The sequence below is a fragment of the Gnatocerus cornutus genome, chromosome 10 (assembly GCF_029298725.1).
Source record: "Gnatocerus cornutus isolate USDA-ARS CGAHR chromosome 10, icGnaCorn1.1, whole genome shotgun sequence".
In the NCBI taxonomy this organism is placed as follows: domain Eukaryota; kingdom Metazoa; phylum Arthropoda; class Insecta; order Coleoptera; family Tenebrionidae; genus Gnatocerus; species Gnatocerus cornutus.
Window position 1 is genome coordinate 7,866,972 of NC_142242.1, and position 22,792 is coordinate 7,889,763.

The window sequence follows — 22,792 nt, forward strand, 5'->3', positions numbered from 1 at the left end:
ACAGTTCTCCAATTTTCAGTCATACCAACTTCCAAAATTTTGAGTGGAAAATTTAAAATTTTTCGTGTCTTTGATTACATAATGACGAATCACTTTAAAAAATCAAAGAACAAATTTAAGAGTTCTATACTAAAGAGTACTAAAAAGTTGCTAAAAACCGTTTGATTTCCGAAATTTTTATTAGTTTTCCTTAAATAACTCTCTCGGCGACTTCTATAGTTCGTTGAATAAAATAATGAATGCGTAATGAAAAGACAGTTGTTTTGTTCTAATTTTAGTCACCTTTTAATTACAAATTGCTATAAAGTTTAACATTCCTTAAACAATATACATAAATTCTTTTGAACTTAATAAGCGTGCACTGCATTATCTCGAAAGGAAAAATATTTAAAATTATTTACAGCAAAATGTGGCATTTTTAAAATAGTCAAGTTAATTTCTGCTCTAAGAATCCGGAAACGGCGAGAAAGAAATGTGACAAAGTATGACAAAAATGGAAATTATAAACTCAGTAAAAATCACGACAAAAAGCTGCTTTTCATTGGAAATTTTCTTAGAATTGTGAGCTTTGCTTTTATAATTTCCACGTATTTTTTAATTAAGACGTGTTTCCAAAACAATTCTTTAATTAGCTTCAGTTGAAGCTAAAGCTATTCATTTTAAGATCAGATTGCCCTTGATGTTTTCGGAAAAATCCTGAAATAATTAATTTGTTTGCTACAAAGAGGATAATTTCTTAATGGTCAGACTCCCACGTCTTCTAATTTTTGCGTCATTTCCGACAATGAGTAGCCAATTTTCGTTTGATTTAGTGAAGCACATTATATAAATAAGAGACTATTATAACAAAGTATTTTAATTAAAGGTATTTTTCATAACAACTACTCTTGTCCCTTGAGTTGAAGCGAAATTAGTCTAGTTAATAAAACAAAATTTTAATAAACCCTGAACATAAAGAGCACGACTTATCATGAAAAGTATATTGATGTAACGAACATTTTATGATTTTTCTACCTTCAAGATTTTACCCAGAACTGAAGTTATCTTTAGAAAAAATATATCGCTGCCGCTTGTTATGAAAAAGTCGAATTTGCAATTCAAAGTTACTACAAAATGATGAGGATGATTTAACTACGTTATTTATCACGATATACGCGGTTAAAACATGATTTGATTTCAGAATAAGTCGTAGTAGAATAAAAGATGCTAAAATTAGACTATAAATTAATTTCGCCCTGAAATGTAGTCAAGATATCGACAATTTAAACGAGAGGGTAAACATACAAACCTGACAGTTGTTAACTTAGTCTACAGAAATTCGATTTCAATTTCACATACGTTGGTATAATCTACGACCTTCTCACTATTGCCCGCAGAATCAATAAAATTATTTTAGTGTCTATAACAGAAATTAAAGAAGAGGGTGGTACTCATCTAATTAATCAGATTACTACAGTAATCAATAATGGGTTTTGTAGATCGGCCCCTTAATTTTCTAATAATAACAATAATAATTTGTTGAGAAGAATAATTTTCTAAGCATTTATATTTTTCATTAATTTTATACACCACTATACTACTGTTCAGGTTTCTCTTCCCTTTGTTTCGAGTTTTTGAATTAATTAAAATAAAGTTTGCTTGTCATGAAATTCCATTTATTATTTTCTAAATAAACGGCTGTACTTGTATATATTCCACACACGGTGTCCAATTTCGTGTAAAATATGCGTGTCTGAGGAGTGAAAAGTTGTGAAATTGGTGTTTTTCATAGAATCCAATTTCTCCCCCAAAGTAACACAGAACAAAAGAAAAGTTAATATTAACGTCAGATCAAGAGTTTGATGAAACCGAAATAAAAATATTTCAATGAAATAGTATGAGAGAGAAATGTGTGAAACCGAATTAAAAAGGAATCGAGTTAACTTTTTTTCCCTCGCGTTTGAGAAAAAATGACATCAAAGATAGCTTCTTAGAAAAATGTTCCTTTTATCTCTAGCATTACGTGAAGACGTTCAACCAATTCAGGAATGATTCTAAATTATTTTAATAGAGTTTGACGCGATTTTCAACTTATGGTAATATTTTGTAGCTTGGGGCTCAAGTCAGTCGTGCTAGTTTTGAAACTGTTAGTGGCTGAGTGAGGTTCTGAAAATTAACAGCTTGAAGACTCCAACTTGTTTCTTCTGTTCCCGCAAGAATATTAATGGAGATGTTGCGACATCATACCGCAAACAAATGGCACTTTGTTGAGTTATAATCAATCCTTTTCATTATGTCAGATTGAGATTTGGGAGTTGCTACAATTCACTCTGTCAAGTTTTATGTAAACGCAAATGTAAACGCAATCTCTAGAATGCAAGAATTGGATCGGTCCATTTCTGCAAGTATTGATAAAGTGTATCGCCTAACCCTTGTTATAGAATACTTTGGTTACTCAACCTGCAAGATTTGTGGCACTAATCTAACTTAGATGGAACTGTACAAAGTATGGGTCTTAACGCTTCGACAATTTCCCCACAGCATTTCAGTGTGTAATATGTACATTCGAAGAAGTTTAAACATTGAAGAGTGCCTAGAATTTATTCTGTTGAACTAATGTTAAGTATACAAAGGTGTGATTATTCTAACTCTAGATTTTGGCGAGAAAACGTTTGCATTTGATGTCAGCTTGAAGGCATCATAAAATATGGTACACTTGAGTTTTTATGATTGCCGTAAAATATTGTAAAACACTGAGATAAAAATTTATTTCTGTGTTAAATCGACGAATAAATGACCGGAATCTTGATCACCAACCCTCAGATTAAACTATGTAAAATAATGCATTTTGTGGCTAGGGAAACTAGCTCGGAGGACTAAGTTGACAAATGGTAGGTCAAGGAAGCGCCATAAAATTCCCTCTAAATGGGGCAAGTTAGTCAGTGATGTGAAGTCAGTGTTAACGGATTCGGAAGATTGTCCAAACATAAAGTTCTTCTAACAAAAGCCGAATAACCTATGAATATATTGTTTGCAGTAAGAATAGACTTGGCATTAGGCACGAATAACGTTATCGGTCGAGCGAAGTCAAGGAGAAGTCCATGATAAGCGAACACAGGCCGAGTGTGAAAACACAATTACTTCCTATCCAATCACATCCCTTTCTACACAAGAATTAAATATGATTTCGTAATTTCAGGTGCACTGCGTTTCCAAATTTCCTGCGCAATCAACAAAAAAACTGGATAGATAATCTGTTTTACCAGAATAGCAAATTGTTTTACTTGGGCAAAGCGAGAACACGGAAATAAACTTCCGATTTTTTAGATTTCTCTCAGGCTTTTCCTTGCCAAAATTAGATATACCCAAATCATTTGTCAGCATACATCCGTTGCATTTTTATAATTTATATGCAGTTCGAATTTTACAGTTTTCTCTTCAATTCTTTTTATTTTACATTCTCTTACTTCTTTTTACGAATCTCCTTTACAAAGTTGGAGTAACTTGTTACTTTGTACTTAAAAATCGTTACATCTACACAATGGGACAAAGTAGTTTTATGTCTTTTGTTGAAAAATGCCACATTAAACTTTATTATTTTATTATTATTATCACAATCATAATTCCTATACGTGCTTCTGCATGAATTAAGTAAACATTTACCAGTGTAGTTTAAGTTTTTTAGTAACTTGCTCCGTTGTGGAGTACGCAGTCAATATTTTTTTAATAAAGAGATGACCGACAATTCTATTTAAAACGTTAAAGTTAAGTTGAATGTTTATACATATATCTTTATAATCGAATTGCCTCATGCAGTGATGAATAATTAAATTAGAAATGTAAAGTCGAATGTTTATGTACCCTTATAATCGAATAGCGACATAGTTTAAGCAACGAACTTCAAAGACAAAAAATGTGTCTCTACGTCGCTAACATTATTTCGACCCTTACATTTATATTTTAGTTCACTGAAAGTATTTAAGAAAAATGATAATTTGTGCGACAATTTACCCCGCGCTCCATTATGCCACCACGAAACATTCAATCTTTCACACGTAAAACCCGCAAGACCCCTCACGTTTAAGCTTGATCCGCAATATACACTTCTACGTTATAGTAATATAAGTGCGAAATTCACGTAATTGTATGCAAATTGAAAACGCAGCTTAGCTATGTAATGAGAACAATTGTAACGTAGATTTCACCACCAAAAGTCTGTCTAGACATCTCATGAGCCCTTTGCAATTCTGTGCAAAAATGTGAAAAAGAATACAATTACTGACGTATTGAACTTGGTACAATTAACGACGGAAAAGAAACGTTTTTATTCAGATTTTCACAAAAAAAAAACAAAAACAGTGTGAAGCTAAACAATGAGAGACATAACAATAGCCTGGGATTAAAACGTTTTCTTCAACAGTGCGGTTTTAACAATGAGATATTACAGAAATTTCAAAAATTGTACAAAGCAAATCGATTGAATTAGTTTTCTCTTTAGCGCTATTTATCATGTTTGAATGGCTGCATTGACTGTTTGCTTTCCTGAATTATTACACAGGAGTTGAAAATTTATAAAAATATGACACTGTAGTTTTAGTTGCTCTCTTATGTGATAAACTAGATCAGTTAGGGCGGATGATCCCACAGTCCATGCATAAATTTGTGAAACTTGGATTTTATTGGATACTTGGAGCCAGGAAAGGAAAAATAAATAGTAGCGGAATGTAAAATATCAGAGTCACATCTAAAATCGTTAACAAAATTATGTCATCCCTTGTTTTTTATTATCAATTAGGAAGGACGGGGAAAATTTTCAGTTAACCCGATAATTTTTAATTGATGTTAGATTGATGAGAGCACTTCCTGGCGTTCACTTTTGTTCGTTTGGTTTCACAAAGAAGAATGTCTTATCTGCGCCCACTTATGCCATACATTTCAACAATGACGTCGAAACTTTACAAGAAGCTGTCTATAAACGGACCTGCCTACAAACTATTATCTTCAATACATGCATGTAAAAGGGTTTATATAAGGTTTTTCAACGAAACTCTCCAGCCATAAAACGAAAGAATAGAATTTTGGTTGGAAGATATCGTCGATTTATTCCAGTGTTAAATTTCAGTAGAGAATGATAATTAAATTAGATTATATGTTTGTAGCTTTGATAAGTTTTAATAGTTCCGGATATGTTACAAATGGGCACTAATAAGAGATGTATGGAAACTCAGTGAGTCGAGTGACCCTTCTGATGGTTATAGGTTTGGGCTTCTTCCGCGTTGGGTCTATCCATTTAAACATCTCGCCTGAGGATGTACACAACTTCCTCGTTTATCAGTTCATTTTAGTATCGGATGTACAGAAATATGTACTTGACGTGATATATTTCAGCCATAATGCTTTGACTATCGCGAGAAAATTTCATACTTTACTAAAAAAAATTAATGTGGAACTCTTGTTGAGTAACTTTTACATTCTAATTACGGTTGTATATAGTAACAACAACATATTACAATGGCAGATGTTGCTTTTAACTAAATAGTAAAGTAGTTTATCATAATCTATTACAACGTCTATCAAGATATTGTGGCTCCTATAAAGTTGCATCTAAGATAACCCCAACGGAAGCAAAAACAATTACACGGCTTAAACACGTTATGCATTTAAAATACATGCTAAAATGTTTAATCCCTTCAGTGAATATAATCCTCAATTCCCAGAATTTCCGCCGACTTCGTCGCTATTCCTATAAATATGTAAAGCCTGCCAATCTTTAAATGATATTTTACTATTTTCTGAACCACAACCTAAAAATATACTTCTTAACAACTTCCAAAACGCCAGAAGCAGAGATAGCTCTTATAAATTGTATCACGTGACCTAGATTGCTCTCGATAATGCAAAAACTTTTTCATACACAAATTTCTCATGGTCGTGACGCGTTTAATAATTTCTTCTATTTTAAACAATTTCGTTTTCTTTGTCTGATACTGACTCCTCAACTTTAGTAATTTAACCGATTCCGAAACTCTAATAATAACGAAGTTACCTATTCAAGGAAACTAGATTATTGTCACCCTGTATAAAGCAAACTTTACGCGTTGCGACCTAAATATTATATCATAACATGTGTTCAGTGGTAATTTATAGAGTTACAAGCCGGAGGGTTTTATGTCAAAAGTTCATCATCAATTATTCCGATTACGTACGTAGTCTTTTTAAATGTCACTTTATAATTACATATATGGATCCAAATCAGAGGAAGACAGTCGGAATTAACATTCTCAAACGTTTTTATATCACCCGTATTGCTCATGCAAGTGACATTTTATAATGCACAGGCGCACACATCAGCTGTTTGTCGATTTTAGATGTGACAGTGGCGTCGCATCAAAACCGTTCGAATTTTTCATGTACAATTGCGTCCAAAAATAATGCACCATGGTATGAACAGAATATGCACCCAACAATACATTTTACCCCTAGCACTTTTGGATTGGTCTGCTTGAGATGCGAGCGGTCAGTTTTTGTACAGGGGTGCGTCAGACAACCAAATTTTATTTACAACTTACTCGACAACTCTTGAAGATTGAGTCGAATAAACAACATGGTATGAAGAACATTGACAGAAATTTTGAATCTATGTTTGTATTCTTAATCAATGACCCCGATCCCACTATAAGTTGATTGCAATTAAATTAATCACCCATTTAATTAAGTTTGATTGCTGACATTTGATGGAATTAAATATTCATTTTAATTAAAAATGTAATTTTTAATTTCTAATTTATTTCTTAAAATTATTGATTATTCTAACGTTTATCTAACGTGAAAAAATATTTGGAAGTTTCAGGACATACAGACAAATTTACTCAACGTGTGAAGTTGAGTTTTGTTTTAATCTAATGTAGACTAGTAATAATAGAGTTGAGGAATGATTAAAATTTAGATTAGCTTAAAAGTGCAGTATGAAAATTTTCAAATTTCGGTTAAATTAAATAAAAATATAATTATCGATTTTGATATGTTAAATCACTTGTTCTCATTGTTTTGTAACTTTTTCACTTACTAGTTAGTACGAACATAAGTTAATTTCTAGTGAAAAAAAATGAACAAAATTTGAGTTTCTTAGGTTTCAAACAATGACAGAAATTGTATTTTTGTGTCAAAGTCGAAAAAACAATATTTTTTAGCTAGAGACAAATAATTAAAAATTATATACCCGGTTTACAGAAACAAATTTAAATCCTTAATTTTGATCAAAGATTTTTACGAAACCAAATAACGTTATTGGGGTTTTACATCAGAAAAACTAATACTCGAGAAAATGTATAAATTGATGCTTCAAAAATCATAAATGCTAGTTGGCCATAATCAGTAAAATATGTAAACAGCTTGGCAAAATAGATTGCGAAAAGACGCATTTACCAACACTAGTATTGTTGCCAAATTTTTAACTGCACTAGGATTGTTAAATGTGCCTTTATACAATCTACTGCTAAAGTGATACTGTTACTCTAACAATTTAGAATGAAATGAAATATTTAACGTTATGTTAATGTGACATAGGAAGTTGCAAGTTTAATTTAATTTCAATTAAATTATTGCGTTAAACCGGCCTATACTTAGTTACTTACGATTGATCAGAATTAAAAATCGATTGTTCGAAAATTTACTTTTTTAGCAATGAAAGTGAATTGTATGAAGAAAAATGAACGTTAGAATAATCAATAATTCAGCAAGCAAACATAATTAAATGTGTGATTAATTTAATTGCAATCAATTTAGAGTGGGATCGGGCTACATTGATTAAGAATACAAACATAGATTCAAATTTTCTTTCAATGTTCTTCAAACCATGTTGTTTATTCAACTCAATCTTCAAAAGTTGGCGAGTAAGTTGGAATAAAATTTGGATGTCTGACGCACCCCTGCACAAAAACTGACCGCTCAGATCTCAAGCAGACCAACCCAAAAGTTCTAGGGGTAAAATGTATTGTTGGGTGCATATTCTGTTCATACCATGGTGCATTATTTTTGGACGCAACAAATAATCGAATTAGAAGTTTAAAGCTCGATATCTCTAAAACTATGACAGATTTAAAGAAGGAGTTTTCACCTTCGTTTTCCTCGCTCTTTGCCGATACGAATCTTACATTACATATGCCGAATTTGAAATTTTAAAATGGGAATAGAATGAGGCAAAACTTTCTCGAATTACCCGTTATTTGACGCTCAGGGGGCTGCAAAAACCGTTCAAACAAAAAACTGAAATTTTAATAAGAAACGAAATAACGTGAAGTTATTGCCGAACTTGACCAAATGCTCTCCATTGAAAAATCCACAATATTATGTCGCGAAAATTCAGTTTCACTTGTAAACAAAACACTTTTTATAACTTTAAATTAATTACAATACTTTTGAAGAAACTACTGGCAAAGAACAAAAAATCTAACTCGGAACCTCCGATAAAGATATTTTTGCCACTTGTTTATTAGCGTTTTTATTTCCAATTTTTCGATGGACTGGACTGACATTGACATTGGCATTGGATCTCAATAATTCAGTGGCAATTCTGCAGAAACTTTAATCATTTTTTTCTCGGAAACGGTGACGTTTCGGAACGCGAAATTTGATTACTGTCAAACTGTGTTGTCTGATATTGGAGTTAAAAATCTTTGCAGTTTATTCGGGTTCACCCTGTATAATTCGATCTACAAATAACTGAGTTTAAGTGTTTTGTATTCCAGAGCACACTGAATGTTATATTATTTTATGGAAACTCTGTACTGTCTGTCCTATCAACTTATATAAAATTTAGTACACTTATTGATTTCGACGCTCAATTACTAATGAAAAGCGTTGAAAATTTAATTAGCTCAAATTAATTCAGTGCAGATAAATTGCAAATCGAAACCACAATAAATTTAGAAGATCGAATTCGTAAAAATTGTGTGTAGCGAAACATGAATTTCATTATATGAAGCTCTTGATATAATTTAGATTTTCGATTGGAGATCAACCACAAACTGCATACACTAAATTCAGGATAATTTGTAATAGTTAAAACCTACAATTTTGAATTTAATGTTCGTTACTAATAAATTGACGCATTGTTAATTCGATGTTTTATTGTAAATGAATCAAACCAATACTTTTACACAAAGAAAGAACAATGACGTTTAATTTTCTGTTGTCATTATTCCAGGCGCTTTCAGTTTTAATTAAATGAAATCTATAATAAAATTTTAATTTCAATGGATAATGCGACTGTTATTTGTCAAGTCTTTAATACAAAACTCAAACTGAATAAATTTGTAAGAATCATTGTTGAGATTTTCCCGGAATAAGAACTGAATTTTCTTGGTTATAGAACATATTTATTGCGATTAGTCCGACTGTAATTCTCCCTTTTCACCCTGAGCATGAAACCATCGCAAAAAATGGGGCATTATAGCCCGAAACCCTTTCTTTTTTCAAGTCACGTGACGTAGAAAAAATATGCCGAATGTGTGTTTTAACGTTTCATTGGAATAGGGGTGACCTCATTTTTGACATTCAGTATTCACTCCTGACATAAATCGCATCACCCTATATTGCTTGGGAGACACAAACTTGTACTTTTAAACACTGTTATTTCAGCTCTTGAAATCAATAGGGTTGAGAGAAAAGTTGCTTAACTTGATATTTTTTATGTTTAAAGTTAGCAAGACATTTTAAATGAAACTAAACCCATTATATGGAGGCGTAGAGGGTAACGAATTCGAGATACTTGGATAATTTTTAAATTAAATTAGAAATAAGTCCAGTAACAAAAAATCACAAGCTGGAATAAAAAAATGAAGACACAGACATACAAAAAATGTTTGGATCGATACCTGTTTAATTACTACGTGTAAGGGTGAAATGAGTCGATAAAATTCCAGTCACTACAGTCTTCGCAAATAATTATGCGAAACTCGGAATTAAAGCTCGTAAAATGCTAAATGATTTTGGTGTCACGGTTATAAATTAATGGTAAATCATTGTAAAACAAGCGGATCGAAATTAAAACTAGCTGTAATAAATCTGCGGGTTTTAATATATAATTCGAAAACCGTAAAATCAATTTTCAACTTTGTCCCGCAAAAACAGAAATTCTGAACTAACTGTAGATTCATAATTTTTTATCCCCTTGCAAGACTGCATTACATGAATTTTTCCGTTTCACCTGTATTGTTTACACGTGTTCTAAATTTGAAACGAACGCATTTTGAGTGAACAAATTTACTTTTTGATTTTCCGCGAGTTAAAACATGGTAACGGTTCATCGGAAGTGATCAGAAAAATAAACATGTTGTAAATCTATTTTAGCGGCAGATTTGGCACGCGAATTTTGACACAGAAAAATTAAACATTATACGAGCTAACTCGTACAAATTGACCAAGAAATCACTCGAGAAGACGTTCGTCCATTGAATTGTTCGCTCAAAGGAATTGAGAAAGTAAAATTTAGATGAATGGGTCCCATATGCTTTGTCGCGTGCAACTTGTAAATGTAAAACTTGAATGTTTTTCGTCGTGGCAATTCAGAAAATTTCAGTGTGTACTTTCACGCTGTATTTGTTTGTTGTTCAATAACAACAATCGCCAGGGGCGGAAATTTATTATTCAATGATTAGCTACAGAATTTAATAATAAACACGACTAAACTGGATTGTTAACCTATTGGAGCATATTTTTTGCTCTTTATTTTTTGTTTAAAACGTTTGGAATTTCCTGTGGTGATCTGAGACGAAGTTAGTATTACTATTCAACTATTTCTACCTCTATTGTCTATACTCGTGTTGCATTCCTTTGACTGAGTCATCTTGATAGAACCCTAGGCATGCAATTCATGTCCTTTCTATTGCTTTATTACTTCAACAGTTTGAGAGTACAGGACAAATTTAACCGGAAGACAACCACACATGAGCAACCAACTGTTATAACTACGGAAACGATCAAAATATGCAAGATATGTTACACCATTTTCAGTGAAAAGCAGCCTTGACACGTTTTCCAGATTCTTAGTATAATTACATCTAAATATTTATTGAAATTTCGTCTAAAGTAAATTCTTTTGGGGAGTTTTTAATCCCGAGCCAGAGTATCGATTTTCATTTCTAAACATTTTATATCAAAATTATTATTTGGAAAGACAAAGGAGCTGAATTATCACTCTCCATTTCTTAAGATTTAAAATGAAATATAAAGAGCCTGTTCTTTAATGAATCTGAAGGAAAATTCTTTATGGGTTTAACTGAACCGAGTTCATTAATTTGTTTGTTAACTAGAGCAACTATCGCGCTTTGTGTTAATTAATTTAAAGGTAAAATCTGAAATGAATTTCGCTTAAAACGAAATAATTAAACAAGAATTTGTAACATAGGGAAAAATGTAATAGACGAAGCGAAGCCAATTCCATCAGTTTCAATAGAAATCATTAATAGAAGTAGTAGGAAAATCAATATCGCGCATAAAAGCGATTTCTTAATAACTGGTCTTTAATTACTCTGCAGAGTTTTGATACGATCTTTTTAAGTTAATTTGGACTTTCAACACTTTATCACATCGAATGTAGCGTGTACTGTGTTGGTTTAAACTGATGCTTCCATTGGAAGAGATAGCACAAACGAGGAAATTAATCACAGAGATGATCTCATTAAACATGCTCTACTCGGTAACACCGAAAATCTGTATAAAGTTTAAAATTGTGATATACAGTACGGTTTGGATAAAATTGAGTGCGTGGTTTTCAAAGTTAGTAAAAGTGGAAATAAAGCATCTTGTATGAGAAACCTAAAATGATTAGTCTAGAATTAGCCGTAATTAAATTCTGCAAAATACTAAAACTCTGGTTACTGCTAATTCGACAGAACACAAGGGAATATGAAGTCAACTTGTCCCGGATTTCAACTAATCAACTCAGAGAGCCACAAGCAATGTATACTTCGCCCGGTATCGCCAGTTAAAGTTTTGAATTTTAAATGTTCCCTATTGCTCCCTCGAGCCCAAAACCGTGTTCTTCGTCAAAGTATAATATCTACAAACTACAATGTTTCAGGATCACCTTTCAACAAGGGAAAAAATTTATAAATGACTAACTGATCATCCCAGATCTCTTTCAGCGAAACTGCTTCTATCTTTTCTTTATCATTTAAAATAAACTGTCGTTTATTCCAACATTCTCTTTTGAAACCGCTTCTCTTGTTCCCACCATATCGAGTTAGTTCACACTAATATCACAGGGAGATTTCTCAATTTACAAAACTTATAAACGTGTTTTAACTCTCTTCAACTCTTCTTTAATCATAAAATAAGCTTGTTTTCTAAATTAAACTTTGAAATGTTTGCTGAATTTTACTAGGGCTTTGCACTACGATCCACGTTTTAAAGTGCAGCTAATAACTTGATTACTTAGAAACTTATTGTAAATATACGAGGTAAAACTGCTTTACATAAATTTTAATAAGCAAAGTAAATATTAAATTAAACTGTTGGAAGTAATACTAAATTTCCTTATAGTGTTACATGTGTTTCCGGATATTTTCTGAAATCCCGACTTTCAGGTAAAAAATTTATGAGTAATTTCAAGTAATAGCTATTTGTGTACCAAGGCCAAAAAGTGATTCTTTTTTGGCCGAGCCTTTTTTTAAAAAAGAAGAAAGAAAGAAGGTGAGGGCAAAATGGCACTTTTCGGCCGTAATACACACAAGATTTTTTAGGCGACATCATTAAATTTACAAGTTAATTAATTTTTATTTATGATTTATTGATTTCATCAATTATAACTGAATAATTGTAAATATTTATGAACCCTTCAAAAAAGTTCATATTTTCTTTATTTACATTTGCAGTTTCGGCATGTGTAGCTTCACAATTTGCATGAACTAGGTTTGATGTGCTTTTTGATGTTGCTGCAGCAGCACTGCTAGACATGTTCATTTTCAATAATTCAACACGTCTTTGTTGCACTTTACAACAGTTTGTCGATTTGATTTTAACCAAAAAATTAAAAAATTGGGGGTAATGTCGGTATCTTGATGTTATAAGCAAAACTATGAATAGATGGCGCCACTATAGATCGGCTAAAAATGATTGCGGCCAGAAAAGACTTACTTTTAGGCCGCTTTTGAGGCCTAAAAATTCCATTTTTAGTTTAAGTCGCTTAAAAAAATTATTTTGTGCGCCTCCGTCACTTTTCATGAGATTTGTGCGCAAGAAAATTACCTTTTGAAGGTTAAACGTGACATTTCGAATAGTTGGTTTTATTTTACAAGTTGGCATCGCTGCATAAATGTCAATTGTGTCAATTTGTGTGCAGATTTGGAGGCCAATGACCTTCGAAAATAATAAAGGTAAATTAATTAAGTAGAGATTTCACAAGAATTTACTGAAACACATTTGAATTTACATTAATCTGCAATCGTTTGATTTGAATGTGGTGCTACCAATCTATTTCCCAGCTGATGAAATTCCCCTAAATGAGGGAATGCCGTTTCAAATTCAAACCTTTCCTTGCATTTCCAAAAGACCATTTTCTAGCCTAGTGAAACAATAATATTATTTCGTTGAAATTGAACAAAAAAAATTTCTGGGTGTATTACTTCACCTGGATTTGCGTACCTACTTTGTTAATTAAAACTTATTTGAATTGGTTTTGGCTCATTACCTTAATGGACTAATTAAAAATTTGTCAATAGTTTTTGTGTTAACAAAGAGGAACAAATTCACATTCTAATGGAGGTCTCACTGGGTTTGCCTTTATCTTAAACTTTGTTACAATATGTACTACATTCAGTGCGGAAAGCTATCGTATTGAACACATATTTCCGATATTGTCTATGACCACATGATTTGTGGCTGGTGCAAATAGAATAGTTCAACCAAAGTGGGAATTTTCATTTCTGTCTCAAAGTCGAGGATTTTGGTAGGATACATTAGAGAAAACCTCCCATTGCTTAGAAAATATATTTGCACTAAGAGTCACTAACGAGCGCCAGCTACAGAAAGCAAAAAACTAGCGACAATTAGACCGCCAGATCACGTATCTCTCGTTCTGGAAGAATTAAAAGTCTTCGGTCAATAACCTACTTTGCGGAATAAAACAGTGACACGGAGGAAGTCTGATAATATTTGCTTAGTAAATGTCACTCGGAAAAGGTGATGGAATGTATTATAAAGAGATAAAGTGACGCATCAAACTGAATAAAGTAGATATTCGCAAAATTTGAAAAAGTGGAGGCTTTCAGACGCACAAACAAGTAATGTTACACCGCTTTAAAAGTTTCAAAGATTTTTGTTACCACTGTTAAAAAATGCAGCAATTTTTTTCCATAATCCTATTGAAATAATGGATTAGTAGAATCCTGCAACTTTGTGACTTGGTCCACAGGACACGTCGCCGCTTTTATCGAACTCAAATTCCATGAATTCCAAACTAAAGTAGTTGAGAAGGAAAACGCCGAATAATGATGACTATTCTTGATTTAAATGCGATACGGCACTCAAGAACAATTCTATAATTTCCGATCAAATTTATAGATTGTTAAGCGGCATTTCGAGTACCCTGTATCATAGAACAAAATTTTTAAATTAAAATCACGACAGTTCTATGAGGTCGTTAAGTTAAGACGTTGTTCAGTGATAGAATATAGTCAAATTAAAGTCAAATTTATTCGGGCTATAAAAGATTGACAAGAGCTAAGTAGTTTACCATACGCGCTAATCAATGAGAATTCTCCCTCTCGTCTTGTGAGGGAAGTAAATGCTTTATTATGGTAAAGAGGAAACTTTATCAAACTTAATTATATTTTTCGAAAAGTGGTAATTTTCGACTTTTACGTTGTGTTTTTAATTATAACAAATTAAACGTGGCTCTGTTTATTTAATTTTTTACCAGCGAAAATGAGGGTGTTATTAAGTCGAACACAAAGTCTACAAACATTAAAGGCATTAATAAACCACGCGACAAAAAATGTTAATACTAGCGTAATTGTTTACTATATTTCTTAATACAGAATGGTGGTAATTTCGTGCAAAAAGTTATAGCCTCACCGGGAATATTTTCCGTAATAATAATCAATTTAAAGAGGAGCGAAATAAAAATTAAAGGGGGAAATTGGACAACGTTTTAATTGGTCCATTTCTATTCCGCGCAATTAACAGTAACGTATTTTTCCAGTAAGACAAATTAATTGCTTTTCAACATGTGCTTTGACTAAAGTAATTATTTAATTTATCGGAACAACGATCGCCGAAAATAATTAAAGTTATATCTCGATTACTTAACGCAATATTTACTTGAATTGAAATGATAATGGTAGCAAATATCTCGGGAAAACTCTGTATATTAAGTTGTGCTTTTTTAGTGGAAGCTTGAAACTAAAACAAACGCTAGGTTGAGTTTATTTTATTTCCCTTTGTTAAATATACCCGGAGACGTAAATTTCATTCTTGCGCGTTATAAGAAAATATTTAAACACAAATTCGGAATTCCACCAGCGCACCTTGGAGGAGAATTTTTTGTTGTGTGCTCAGGTTTCAAACTGTAGTTTATTACGTTATGAAAAATATTTCTGCGGAAAAATCCAGAGCGGCTGTTTGTCTTGGAGTTAATCAATTTGTAGTGTGGTTTTCTTTGAGTCTTTCGATTTGACTCTTCTGAAATCAAAGTCTTCTCTTCAGGCTAGAATCTAATCCTTTTTCTTCTGGTGTGATTTAAAAACACGATGTACCGCCTCTGGCCTAATTGAGCAATTTCTGTGTGCAGTAATTCAAGCAACTTATCCATGTTCCTTTTTGTCGAAAGGAAAATTCGTACCTTGTGGTATTGAGGAGACTTTTCAAGAGACTTATTATTCCGAGACAGGATCAAAAGAGTTTTCCTTAAATTATTCAAACCGAAATAAAATCTTTATTAAATAAAATTAGCAGATGCGCTTCCGAATTTTAGTTCAGCTCCGGGCCATGCAGTGTTATCCGGATGTCAACTTCAAAGTACTGTAAACCACTTCGCCTCAATGTTACCACCCGCAGTGTTACAAAGCTAGCTCTTGTATTCGCATATCTAGCAGTCACGACCTCCCGTCCGGAACTAAACAAAGACACCCCATCAAGCTGCAAATTAGTCTGATCTGATTAACGCGAAAGTAAAACTACCCACACAACCGCCTTTTCTGTTTACTTTCCTAACCCTCTTCCCCACATATTTATGGACGCTATTACACTTCATTCCGTCATTTCTGCCCACTTTTGCCCTCACCTGAATTTCATCAACAAAATCTAAAATAGGACAACATAATTACTTGGAATATAATGAAACTTGACGGAGCCGTTTTCACCGGAAAGAGAGGTTTGTCGGATAACATTATTTGTGTTTATGTACAAAATTGCTTTCACTTAACATAAAGGGATAATGAGGAAATTTGGTCAACGTAAACATGCTTAAATTATACCTTCGGAGCACCACTTTACAGGTGCTTATTTTTTAGTAGTACACTCGTTAATGAAATGCAATGTTTTTATAATTTTACACTGTTTTCATGTTATAAATTGATTTTATTTTCTCTCAGCAGGATGAGACAGTTTTTTCTATAGAAAATCCATCAAAAGCACTATTCCGGGCCGTTGGATTATTCACAAAACTTCCTTTTCAAACATGTTTACTCACCAATTAATACTAAGGACGAGGCTTTTACGCTATCGGAATAAAACAGGATCTTGGAGTCCTATTACTTAAGATGCTAGAATTACCTGGAAATTAAAAATAAATCAAAACAGGAAGTTTATAGAGCTACTTTCATTATTTAAGAAAAATTTTGTTCACTAAGAGTAAGGGAAAAAAATTACTCATCGTTCTCATTTGTCTTAGTTTATTAAATTTGGGAGTCAAATTAGATTATAATTTCATCGTTCTGAAAACTTTTGAATTTTCTTAATGTAAGCACTTTAAAAACCTATAATTATATTAACACTGTGAAAAGTGAAATGGAAACAAACCTATACAGAAGTTATTAGGTATTATTTATTATTGTAATATCTGCTTGATTGCAGCTCGTAATTTGAACCTCGCGGTAAATTAACAAAATCCCGATAATCTAATTCATTTTTAACAGATGCAACAAGTTGTTAAAATTAATATTCCGAATACAAGACCAGAAGGAGTTTAGCAGTTCGGTGTTATCTTGGCAATTTTATATTTTAGTTCTAGTTGAGAGAGTACTTTAAGTACCAAACAACTTCGATAAATCATTGTGAGAATTTCGTTTATTTCATCTCATTTTCAGCCCCAATTCAAAAACATGGATCAATTTCAACATTTAAGCCTGTAAATCCCATCATTGGATATAAATTGCAATTTTTTCACTTTCAGTTTCACTGAACCACAATGATATGGACGTAACATTGGAGGATTTATTTGCAATAAACCGCAAACTTATTAGCCTGTTATCGTTAGAAGAAACAAGACGTCAAGTTAGCAATTTATTTCTTTCCTATACGCTTTGTTAATTTCGTTTTCAATCAAGACGTAAATTCTTAGCTGGCAATAACAGTTGCCTCGTTGCCTTCTCTCCAAAGACCACACGTTTAGAATTGCACCTGTGTATGTGCAAAATTAATTAGCCCTAGCCACCTATTGGTGTAATTCCGGTAGATAATAAAGGATTTGGTTCAAATATTCATGGTGCAGAATATGCATTTTGCACAGAATCTAAGCTCAACTCTCGAATCATAACAATTAAAAAGCTATTTCCTTTATTTCTGCGACGCGAATTACACCGCTCCACAGTTAATATTGTTTTAAGAGTAAATATATTAGTTTCGTTTAATACGTAAAACGGCTTACTACTAGAATTTACAGCCAAAGTGCGACGTTTACTTTTTCGTTAATAGTTTGGCCAACACTTGATCTAGTTAAGCCAAAGTTCCACATGTCTCATTAACCATTTAATTAACGTGAACATTTCTTTCTTAATTGCATTCAAATTTCAAAGCTCGAGATTTCTAGTTGAATTTACCATCATAGGTGCGCGAAAACGATGTCTTGTGGTGTTAATTACATAAAAACTTTTCTCTTTGCTGATAGAGCTTTCGCTCCAACGTTAGAACTTCTAAAATGCAACTCTAATCAATACGACGCAGACAACGCAAAAAGAAACTGACTGCGTACAAGAAACTTTACTTTAAAACAAGCCGATAAACAAACAAAATTTTACGGGCTAAAAGTCCTCGCTAAATTACTAAAAGCGGAGTGGAATTGATCCGGCGCATCCACCATTTTTTCTATTTCGATTCCCGATTATAATGGGTAAATTTCAGAGGGAGCGTTAATGAAAAATACCATTTTAGGTGTTGCCAGCATGTGGCTTTGGGGCGAAGTCCAAGTTGGGCGTCAAATTTTGACGTCATAAGTTTTCCTGTTAATTGATTAACGTTGAAAGGGGAGAGCACACGTCGAGCGGTAATATACGCTGTCAGACACTGGCTATGAACAAAAAAAATGCGGAGATTGAACTGTGTCCAGGTTATCGAGCGTAATTTTTCAAACTGAAAACAGTCGCTTGACTTGAAATGACCACGTAGTTGAAATCTTAAACTCGAGTTTGTGAATTTGAAGAGGCGAAACAATTTATCAGGCTATGCCAGGATTCGCGGCGCTGTTTTGTGTTATTGCACAATGAATATTAGATTTTCGTTGAACATAATAAAGTTATTTGTTTCATTTTTTCTTATTTTGTTTGTTTAGATTGTTTTGTCGAATGGTTGCGTTTATATTAAACAGATTCCAGCGACTTTGTGGTATCACGACTACCTGCAAAAATTCTTAAATGAAACCTATAAAAGTTAGGCGAGCTTCATTACATGAATAGAGTCATAAGCTGGGAATTTATGTGCTCTACTCGAACAGAAAATTTCATTCAAATGAAGATAACTGAAGGTTTCTGTGGAAAATGATCCATGATTTCAAAATTTTTAACTTTATATTTTTATTGTATTTTATGTAAATATCTACTGTGGATCTTGCACCGATGCAATATTTTACTGTTCAAATATTGAAACTGTTCGAGAATATTTTTCTTTCAAATACACGTAAATATTTTATCTCGGGTAAAACGGTAAACTTGATAACGATCGAAAAAAACCGTTTGCCATCAGATGGTTTGGTCATGCTAAAGGAATAAGTAATTTACGAGAAACGGAATTTATGGAAGAAGGAAGCGAGTTGGCGAAGCAGATTTTCTGTGTTATTCATATTTTTGTATCGGAATTTTGTCTCATTGATTTTTTTCATAAAAATGCTCGTGACAAAGCAAAAAGGTGGTTTTCAAGTTGAGACCTTTGATAAGATATGTTAGTTTATCCCAAGGGCCTCGTCCTAACTTTAGTCTCGGGATCAATTTCCGAACTGCTGAAAATGGCATATCAATTGACAATAGTGAGCAGCATCGCAGATTCACGGCATCAAACAAAGAAATACGATTTTAAATTCCTACAACAAAACCGATGGGTAAGTCCCCAAGTATTTGCCCATTTTTCCCCTATTGTTTCCGTTGGCATGAACAGACGTGCTATATGAAGCCGCATTTAAATATGTGGAAACTCAGCAAAATAAATCTCGATCGCTCAGTCATGAAATCTTCTATCGACATGCGCCTAAAAGTAAAGTTCGACTTTTCATTTTGAGGCATAACACAAAATAAATCTACTCAAGGAAATAATACATAAAAAGAAAGTAAAATTTCGCCAAACTCGGGAAAATGTGTTCGCATGTAATAGTCAGCGCCACGTCCCGTCTGGAATCATAAGATGGTATTTTAGGTAGAATACATTAGCGACAGCACATCCACCTTAGACGGGGCACTGAATTCGAATTAAGCGGCGCCATATTGCATTAATCAGTTTCCGGCCTTAGGCATTGCATTTGTATAAGTTAACGGGCCCAGTCTATTGCATAATTATTCAATAATAACACGTAATTTTCGAACGGCATTCACTATATTTGAATAGCGCGCCCCTTTTAGGGATCTAAATTAGACAAACGTTGCAAGGTTTTAAAAGCACTTCAAAAATTTTGAAATCAAAACTGCCGACCACTAACTATACTTAAAGAATTGAAATAAAATTTTCGTATTCCATTCGGTTAGTTTGACTACATCTGTTGCCTTTATAGCACATAGTGGGTTCTTTTTATTTTGCCTGCTTTGGAAAAGTTGGTCTAGAATATAAAATCGTCCGGCGCATCCACCATTTTTATTATAATTAATGACTGCTATTGATTCGGTGCAAAATTATAATGTCTGCTTGCATAATTATTTAAATTTCTGTGGTGTCGAAGTTTGAAAAGCTTTGTGTGAAAAGCAATAAATTTGTCGGTTTTGGGCTTTTTTATAATTTCATGGGAGCATTGTCGGTAGTTAAAAAAGTTGGGAGGAAATTCAGGCCAGTGTCAACAAGAAATTTATGGCAATTAAAGAGAGTTTGTTGAGAATTTAGTGAATATGAGCGCACCCTTGAGTGACTTTAAAAAAGGGAGGAAATTAATATTTAAATAAAAGCAACCATTTTTGGATGAATGGGCAGATTAAATATCGGAATGAATGGATTTTTTGTGTGGATCTTTTTTTTTACACAAGTGGAAGTATTAACTGGGGAAATATTTTCAGTGTGATTATAATCGGAAATGTCTTGGAAGGCGAGATTTTTGCACGTGCCGGAGCTTTGCTGTTGGATCTTAATTAAATCAATTAAACGTGACACGATTTAACATCATCAACGGCAAGATTGGGATGATGTGTGCTTCCGGTGCGACCATAAATCGCGCGTCTATCGCCGCAGGTGCGGAATAGTCGTTAATTGGCGCGGAAGCAAAATAGTTGGCACTTACCCGTAAAATTCACCTGGAGGGCGTAATCGTGACCCACAACAGTCCACAAAAGTCAATGATAACACATGCAAATCACGCACAAATTTTGTCACTTTACATCGGCTAAGAGCGCTACATCTCCAGAAGTTGGCGCAGCTTGAAAACGCGACGCACACGTTTTCCAGGTGGACCCGAGCGCCGCGACGCTGCTAAGACGAAATTCCAACTGATATCTCGAGTGAACCGCTCTTCTGGAGGCTGGACACCAGGGGGCGCTTGCGCGACCTACGCCTAACTAGGAAACCCTGAACAGCCGGCCACTGAAAATTGCCACCTAGTTTTTTAATTTGTGCTGCAACTACATGCCCCATTCTGACATTACCACGCCGACAAACTGCAATTACTTCATCTACTATAAACTACTCTCTAATTGCCACGTTAAATATTTTAAACAAACTCCCGACAAAAAATCGACTCCTGCCTAATTCACGCTTAATTATCTGGATGCTAGAATTCTGCACTAGAGTTTTACTGCAGCAACAAACGTTTAATCAGATTAATTATTTGTCAATTGACATTGCTGGAACTGCACGACCCGAAACTTCGCACGCCAAAAAGAACGAAAGTCACGAAACACACGCCTCTGATTGGGGTGAGAGAACCTGAACTCGATGAAAATGTCAATATATCAATCGTTTAATACTATTTTATAAGCAGAACGATACATTTTTCATTCTAACACTGATTGGAATCTTTACAACTCTATACTGTAATTACAAACATCAATTTTCAATTAATTAAAAATTCATTTTCAATCATTTAAACGATGAAAGTGCATATTATTTCCAGCTCAACAATCGTAAAATAGTTGCTGCCACATGATTGAAAAACTCACACATTTCCACCCAGTAATTCCATTTTGATTTCGCACTCGAACATTAAAGATTCACCTCCTCATTCTCCCTCTCTCATTTTATATAAATATAAACGATTTATGCTCTGATCGTGAAATGCGACTTTATGGAATCGATCTGTCTTCTCGATGTAATAAGATCTAAGCGAATAATGCACGAGCTCTTTTCCTCGATCTATAATGAGATAAAACTAAATCTAGCTTTGTACATGTAATAAAATCGGAAAATTTCAAAACCATTAAAATGCAACAACAGACTAGTTTTGCTTTGTATTGTTGAAGCTCTATTTTTCACAGGTTCCGAAAGAAATTCGTTGTGTCTTTTATCATTTTATAATATAGTGCAGAGTTGGCGGAGCTTTGTTCATCGAGCGCCTGTCTTCTTGCCGGTAATTCTTTGATTCGTCAAATCCCAGGGATCAAACATGGCACAAAGCCAGACAAAGTATAAAATCAATTATAGTGGCTATTGTAATTGCCGCAGATGTCTAGCGACGAAAATTACAAGTTTCGTGCACAATAATTGTTACGATTGAGATCGAAAATTTTTTGATTGGCAGGGGCAACTGAAACAGTCACAACGAAAAACGCAGTTTAATAATCAAGTGTCCACGTTATTTATTTTTGACATGTGCAAGCCATTTATTGATTGCGTTTTATCTCAAATGTTGCTTGCTGGACATTCTCGGTCGTTACCTATTAACCAATTAAATTTAATTCCCTTACTGTCCTGAGGTCACTTTATCTATAACTATTATCATTTAAGGTCTTGTTGATTTTAAACCAATAAAATGAAATTTGTGTGTCTTCAAGTTTTTTAATAACCTCGCCCCTGTCATTTTAGCATGAGCTTGTTTTACTTCCATTAGAATAAATCCGCAGTTCGTTCAAAAAATTACGTCTCTGGAAAATTGATTGCTCAGATTTGTTCCGTTATTTTTTCTAAAAAATCTGCTCTCATAACTGCAATATTGTCGTTCCTATTGAAAAGCAGTGTGTTTTTTTCCGTCGAGAAT

At 33.4% G+C, this 22,792-nt stretch overlaps 1 protein-coding gene across 1 annotated transcript in view; it reads right to left on the reverse strand.

Moving 5' to 3' along the window:
- LOC148167582 (uncharacterized) overlaps nt 1-21,091 on the reverse strand; it is a 128,204-nt gene extending 107,113 nt beyond the window's left edge. The window contains exon 1 of the mRNA XM_088047907.1: nt 20,885-21,091. The gene's annotated coding sequence lies outside the window, so the exon portion shown is untranslated. The remainder of the gene's footprint in view (nt 1-20,884) is intronic.
- Between the last annotated feature and the right edge of the window lie 1,701 nt (nt 21,092-22,792).